The 7524-nt window shown below is 41.7% G+C and overlaps 1 long non-coding RNA gene across 1 annotated transcript in view; it reads left to right on the top strand.

The window, feature by feature from the left end:
• Positions 1 to 6348: 6348 nt before the first annotated feature.
• Positions 6349 to 7524, top strand: part of LOC109297506 — a 212756-nt gene continuing 211580 nt past the window's right edge. Inside the window, exon 1 of the long non-coding RNA XR_002097337.1 lies at positions 6349 to 6465. This is a non-coding gene — a long non-coding RNA (uncharacterized LOC109297506). The remainder of the gene's footprint in view (positions 6466 to 7524) is intronic.

Below are 7524 nucleotides of genomic sequence, written 5' to 3'. Positions count from 1 at the left end.
AAAAAAAAAAAAAAATCCAGCTGGTCTATTAAAAGATATTGCCTCTACCACATGTCCTGATTGCTTTTTCCTCGAGACTGATACAGCTACAACCTGGTTACTCTGTCACATACAGCACTCAGCTTGAAAGGAAGATGCAATGCTGTTTTACAGGCACTGTGGGCTTACCTTAGAGGAATGGGATTGTTGAGCCATTCATACAGGCCACAAAGCTCACAGAATTGTCATTGGCTAAAATCTAGTTTTGCCGGTTTTGAACGGTTACAACACACTTGAACAGTGGTCTCATCTTGATAAGTTCATTTAATTCAACCTTATGCCTGCATTATTACTTGTTTGTACAACAGCAGCAGTATACTGGGTGCATTCTAGATAGCTGTGACTATGTTACTGGGGGTTTTTTTGTTTCTAGTCAGACCATGAAACAACATTATTTTAGGAACAGAGGAGGCCCCTTCTAGTCCTGGGCCAACAAGTCTAGTAGATAGTGGTTGCAGACAGCCACTTACCAAAAGCGTCCCCAAAACCATCAGTTTAAACCCTTTGCATGCAATTATAAGGCACAGTGACTGAATTGCCAAAAACACCCTGCAACGTGCCAAAGGTAAAAGCAGAGGAAACAAAAGCACCGCCAATGCTCTGCCGCTGTACTCACTGGGAAGCAACTGGTTAATATATGCTCAGTAAAACCTAGGGGAGAGGGACTAGGTCCTTGGTCCAGAAAAAAAGCAAACCCCTTACACTCTGCACCACTCTGATACAGAAAAAAATCTTTTCCTAACAATCAATATGGTGATTGGTATGACCCTGAGCAGAAAGCTAGACATGCCAAAACCTCTGTGTTGGGTACTACAATCAGGAGCCTCAGCCCAGACCAAGCAAACCCCTGCAGGTGTAGCTGTGACCAACCTTCCCATGTTTCAGAGAAAGGAGAGCGGGTTGGGTGGGGGGACTGGGAATCGGTAGCATTCATGGGGAGAGAAAACTCCTTCCTGACTTCTACTGATGACCTGCAAAAGTTCTAAGCATGAGGTCACCGGACCATGATCTGCAAGGGGAATTGCAAATACTTTGCACGTTGCACATGCTGGTTTGCTAGGAAAAGGAATTTCTGGCTCAACATACATCGTTCCTTCCTTAAAGTTGGCCAGTTCAGTCTCAAAGCAAGTTCTTTGTCTCCACCACTTTGCTTAGAAGACTTCAAAAACTTGACTTTCCTAATGGTCAGGAATGTTTCTAATTTGTAATTTGAATTTACCCACAGCCAGTTTGTAGCCATTTGAGTCTGGGCAGGTGTTAGTCTTCCAATTTCATTCTCCTCCCTCCCTCACATTCACTCCACTTATGTACAGGTAAAGTGTAATTATATCTCTTTTCCATCTCTGTTTTGCTCTGCTAAACAAGCCACACACAAGAAAAGGTCTCCATTCCCTCAACAATGTTAGTGGCCCTTTTTTGAACCTGTTCCAGTTTAACTTAATCCTTTTTGAACATTGACTGGAATGGTATAATATTGTGTGTGTGGGTGGGGGGGAGAGGAGGGCATGGTTTTACCAATGCCTTGTACAACAGTACCATTACCTTGTCTTTCCTGGATATAGCCCACCAATTTTACAGCTGACTTGCACTGAAGGCTCATGCTCAATCTATGATCAGCCCCTGTATCTAAGACCGTCTCGGCCTTGGTTGTCTTTGATACACCCAGACCCTTCTGTTCCTCAGTCTGTCCCAGAACAAAACAGTTCCTGAATCCCATTCTTGTCTGTAATCACACATTTGGTCACGATGACAAAATAGGAATACTTGGTCTGACCCATTTGGAGACTGCTCCATTAACACTGTTTTGCATCTATGAATTTTCTTCGGGTGACTGCATTCTAGTTGGCGAATGATCTATAAAAATCATATATTTTATTAAATTTCTTTGAAATCCTCCAACTTGAGAGGGAACCTATCATCCGTTTATGCTTTTTTGGAATTGCTGCAAAATGATTTAATTCACATAATAGTCACCATGCTTTGGAAATGATTAATGAGTTTGTGCAGGATTGCTACATTTCCAGGCAGTTGCTTACTGCATGAGACCTGAATTTTCTTTGGGGACTGAACTTTTCATTTGGTTAAAAGAAGGATTTGGGAATCCTGTCCAGAATTTCCTATATGTTTTATTAATCCCTTTTGCAGCTCTTAAAGTAAATATTTCAGAACTGAGCTTCTAGATTTCCCTCTGAAGACCGGTGGTGCTGTCTATATTCTACTATTACACCTAGAATTTGAATGACTCACCGAAATGAGGTCTAACAAGACATTTCTTGTTTGTGAATGGGTACAGTTAGGACTATATATCATGTTTCTGGAGGACCACTTCTAATTCAGAATTGGTGGAGGCACTAAATATTTGAGGCTTAAGTTCCTATGATCTTGAATTTTATTGCTTACAGATTATGATGTGGTTGAAATAGTTAATTAAGAAGCTGAAATGAACATGCTTCAACACAGATGCAGTGCTTTATTGCTCTTCAGTCATGTATTGTGTTGATTGATTAGATGCTGGAAGAAAAAAAGGGGGAATTTGCAATGCATTAAGATAAAAAAATTGAGTTAACTATTCGAAGGGATGCCGATAGTGCTCATTGCCATGCAACTGAAGCCCCACAAGCATTATACAAGCCTTCTCAATTCTTGAAAGAAGCATGTGAGCTCCATTCTACGGATGAGAAAGCTGAAAGAGCAAGCAATTAACTGACTATCTCTTAGTTTCACAGGTTACCTGTAGCAAACCTTGTAGCGGAACTCATAGGGAGGGGGTTATATGATCATTAGGACTTCAGTGTAACTGCACAAGATGTGCAAATGAAGACCCAGAAACCCCAAGGGATGATGATTCACTTCCGGAGTATGATAAAGTTGTCAAAGTACTACTTCAGAGATCTCGGGGCCAGTGAAGTGTAACTGTTTCACTGCTTCACAGTAGGGGTGATGTGGTTCCTTACTTGCTTCAGTGGATCTAAAAAGCCATGCAGGAGACTATGGCCATGCAAGGCTCAGCCTTACGGAGGGTGATTTAACATAAACAGAGCTTATAGAGAGGTGCCACAATCTTATGGCGAATAAAAAGGCCTTTGAATGTCTTGCGGGGGGGGGTGGGGTGGGGGGGCAGCTGCATTGAACCTCATATCAACTCTGCTCTCCCTTGTTCTGCATCATCCTGAAAAATGTAATTCTTTAAAATGAAGATTTAAGGCAAACAACATGTATTGTGATGCTGATGTAAAACAGTTCTCTGTATCATGCTGTGGGATGTTGTCTGCTGCTCCTCTGGCTATAGCCGGTGGACATGATGCAAGGAACCCGCTTTTTAATGTGTATAAACCCTAATACAATAATGCTATAAAGTATAAGTTAGGTAGGGCACTTGTAGCTTGGCACTGGATGGAAAGTTCTGGGCAATAGAAAAGTCAAAGTTACATTTGTCTGATATAGGACAGAAGTGGCTGGGCAAGTACAAGACAGACATGACTTGAGATACAATAGAAAGAGACAAATCTCCTCAAGTTTTCTATCCTATATAAATAGTTTTATGAGCACCCAGGGGGATTTCTATCTGGGCTAACACACATTTCTGGCATAGGCATTTAGCAGAGTGAGGCCCCAAGGTTGCTACAAGAAAGTTGCAGGCTGATCCTTGTTTCCTGAACTAGTCTCTTGTGTAAAAAAAGCTTTTTCACATTCAGTACTGTGCATCACATCCTACGCTGATGTGAGGTCATAGAAGAAAGCATGGCATAGGAGTTGGCAACTGGGGATTAGGAAATGGCAAACATTGTCCCAGATGGCTCTGTTAAAACTAGGCCTCTGGCCACAACAAAAATGGCTCAAATTACAAATATATGCTTGGCACAAGAGTTTTAAATATTGCCAATAGATCACTTACCACTGTACTGAATACATGCAAGTACATTCTGATGAGCGATTTTATTTATTTATTTTTACAAAAACTGAACTCTGCCATCTAGAGGGTTTTTTTTTTTAATATTAAGTACAGGCTTAATTTGTAATACCATGCAAAAGCATATACACTGGCTTCTAGGAATTTAGTGGAAAAGCAGTCTTATAGGTGAAATCGTCCAAATCTGTCTGAAACGTTTTATTTTGTAAAAAAAGCAGCTTCAAAACTATTCAGCTAATGAATAAAGCTGACCATAACAACTTCACCACAGAAGATAATAGAAATAGTTCCCTACAGTTTGTTTGCCTGTGGCTCCATTTCTCTTGTTTGTTTTTTTTTAAACACAATCAGTATATATCCTAAGGATGATACAATACTTTTTTTTCTGGGACAAACAATAAAATACCAGTGTCAGCAGGCAAGAAAACTACCAGCAAACAGGTTGAGTGAGATATGCTGCCATAACAACATATTCTGCATATAGGTATCACAAAAATGATATCTTTATATAGCACAGCTGGTTCCAAGACCAGGAAAGCTCAGCTCGCTCTAAAATACGCATATTCTAAATGTAAAGCAGAGCTGCATTAAAACAGTCGTTTGTGATGATTTACAAGTCACATTTGTTTTAACTGCCATTATGACAAATGACAAACTGCTGACATCAGGAATAGCTTCACTGATTAAAACCCTCTCTTCTCCCAAACTAGATTGCCAGCAGTATTGGGTAGCATCTTGCCTGATAATTGCACGTTTCTAAAACTCTTGTGTAATATAATTATTTCCCTCCGGAACTACAGAAGAGAAAGTTTTACTATGAGCACCCAGGGAAGCAGTATTACTTTTGTCGTTGATAGTTGAGGCCTGTGTTTTTGGAGGAAAAAAACCAGCGTTAACCTTGCTGATCAATATTAAGTCTGTTGTCTGCATTGCGTGTCTTGGCGTAAATGCTCTTGAAGTTTGGGTCCACATTATGCCATGGAGGAAAAAGGAAGCAGCTTGCCGCTGGGTGCCACGTGGGAGGAGTTCAGCCTTCATGGTTCACATGGGATCTCAGTCCAAAGAGCCTAGCAAAGGCTCAGAGCTGGGGGGAGGTGGAGGTCTCAGGCCACATAATCACATAGAGTCTAAATCCGATGATGCTCTACATGTGTGTAAGTGAGTCCTCAGTCTAGAAATATAAGCTATAGCAGTACCTTAGATTCACTCATATAACACAGCAGCACATAACTGAGAACAAGTAATCTTTAATTAGAGGATGAAGTAATTTAGTTTATATTTTATTCCTAACCTTGGTGTTCACTGCAATAAAACGTTTGCTCCCTTTATAGCATCAAGCTAGGAATAGGGAAACCCTATTTTGTCCAGATGCAGGACACAGTCTCCCCCAGCTGCAGGAAGTCTTAGCTGGTGAGCAAGAGGCCCGCTTGCCAAAGACAAATACGTGATTTTGCTAGCATTTTGTGTGAAAGATTTCAAACGTATCTACAGCTTGCATCACAGCTGAATAGGTATAACGAAACAAGCAACTAAAAGCGGTGCTAAATGATATTCTTGAACAGGCCCATCTCTTTGGTATTTTTACTTCTACTACTGTTCTGCTGATCTGCATTCGCTGCATTTCAGGAAGCAAATGTCACGTTCACTGCATTTCAGTAAACATATGCCAAATGATAGTTTGTATTCTGGCCTGCCCCAACTGCCATCCAGCGAAGGAGTCAACTTTGCCACATCTTTGGAAACTGCATTTGTTGGTCAAACCTACTGAATGAAAACAGCCACCGCAACCGACTGATCATTTGAACACGTCTCCAGGGACCTGGTTTCCTCACCTCTGACCTATTTAAATCATTGAGCAAAAATTTCCGCTGCACATTTAAAGTTTTACTCTTGGTTCTTGCTATCCTGGGATCCCATTGACAGGGAGTGGATCTCTTCCAGTAACATAGAGGATTGTTCAAATAGAGCAAGAAGCACGCAACTGGTCTGGACAATAAATGTGTGTATGTGGAGGGGTTTGTCCACCAAGTATTAGTTGTTCAGATGATGCATACGTGTGGAAGTAAGGACAAGCTGAGGCACTATTTCAATTGTTTCAGAAGAAGCCCAAGGTACATGGGAAGTATTTCTCTGTCATCAGCTCAACGACTGGCCCAGTACAAGTGGAAGTAAAATAAAGGCTCTGCAAAGGGATTAGCAAATGGCCCAGGAGCCTCTTGTTTCCCCCCTTCCCGAGCATGTTGCGGCCCACCTCTGGACCAACTCCTACCTGAAAAGGCAGGTTTCCCCTGCGAGGATCAACAGCCCCAAAGCCTCAGTTCCTGCAGCCTGACTGCTGCTCCGGTGATTGCCTTCAACTAGGCACAGCTGGGCTGGCTGGGGCTTACCTGTCTTCAACTCAGCATCTTGCTGCAGAGAGCACCTGGGCTTTCTCACAGAGCTCAGTAGGGAGAAGCAGAAAGTCTGGTTTCTTCCTGTACAAACTCTTCCTGTTGAGGAAATCTTTGCCATGCAAGGTAAGCGGCATCTCTTGGGCTTTTCCTTCAGTAGGGAAGTAAACAGCCAAGCTGTTCCTCCCTCCCTCTGTTGCTTTGGGAGCAGCTGTCTAAAGTGGCAGCTTATGGAGGATAAAGAGGAGAGTTATGTATTTTTCAACCCCCATCTGTGTCTGAGTCCCACTCTTCGCTCTCAAGCGAAGCAATTTTTGGAGTAGGGAAGAGGCTCAAAAGCAAATGGAAACCCTGTAGCCCCTGTGCTGTATGATCAGATGCTTGGTGTCTCTTTTAAAGCGGGTGTTGGGACTCCAGGCTGGGTGTGGATTCTGCTGAACAAAAGATACAAAATTGTGTGTGAAACCTATGCTGTATCTGACTTCCTTAATACACTCCTACTGTTACAGACATTTCAAGACTCTCTCTCTCTCTCTCTTCTCTAGTGCTGTGAGGGAAACCAAATACAATGCAAATGGCCAGACTTCTTATTCTGTAATGCTTTCCTCACTGGGAGTCCTTCCCCAGGGCTCAAACAAATGTAAAAGAGGAGGAAAACCAGAAAAACAAAGACAAACCAACAGAAAAAAAAAAACCTGGGACAGCCTTACCCTGAGCAGCACTCCTAATCTGCCAAGATGAAGTGAATAATTGCTACTAGCACTGCGTGGAAGCTAGTAAACTTAGCCAGTAAGTCCAAGCAAACTTATCCAGTATCTCTAATGGGGTAACTTAACAGCTAGTTTTACGCTCTACTTGAGAAGTGCATTGTTGCTCCATTAGTTTTTCTCCATGATAGTTTGCTCACCTTTTTAATAGCAAATGATCCTTTGCTCTCAAGGGCATGGCCAGAATGCACATTTCTGTGAACCTCACTGAGTTATGCTAATGACTGAAGTTGCAACTAAATGGATGGTGATGTCATTCGCTGCTAACTTGGATATTTAATTGGCTGCCTTACATAAAGATATTAGGTATAACAAGGTAGGAAAAGATGACAAAACAAAGTGTATTTAATACATTTTGATGACTTAAAGTTGCTTGTGGTACAAATGATAAAAATGAAAAGATAGATTGGGTTTTTTT

The sequence above is a fragment of the Gavialis gangeticus genome, unplaced genomic scaffold (assembly GCF_001723915.1).
Source record: "Gavialis gangeticus isolate Ggan-Ray unplaced genomic scaffold, GavGan_comp1, whole genome shotgun sequence".
In the NCBI taxonomy this organism is placed as follows: domain Eukaryota; kingdom Metazoa; phylum Chordata; order Crocodylia; family Gavialidae; genus Gavialis; species Gavialis gangeticus.
The sequence above is the reverse complement of the archived record's forward strand: the minus strand, read 5'-3'. Positions and strand labels throughout refer to the sequence as shown.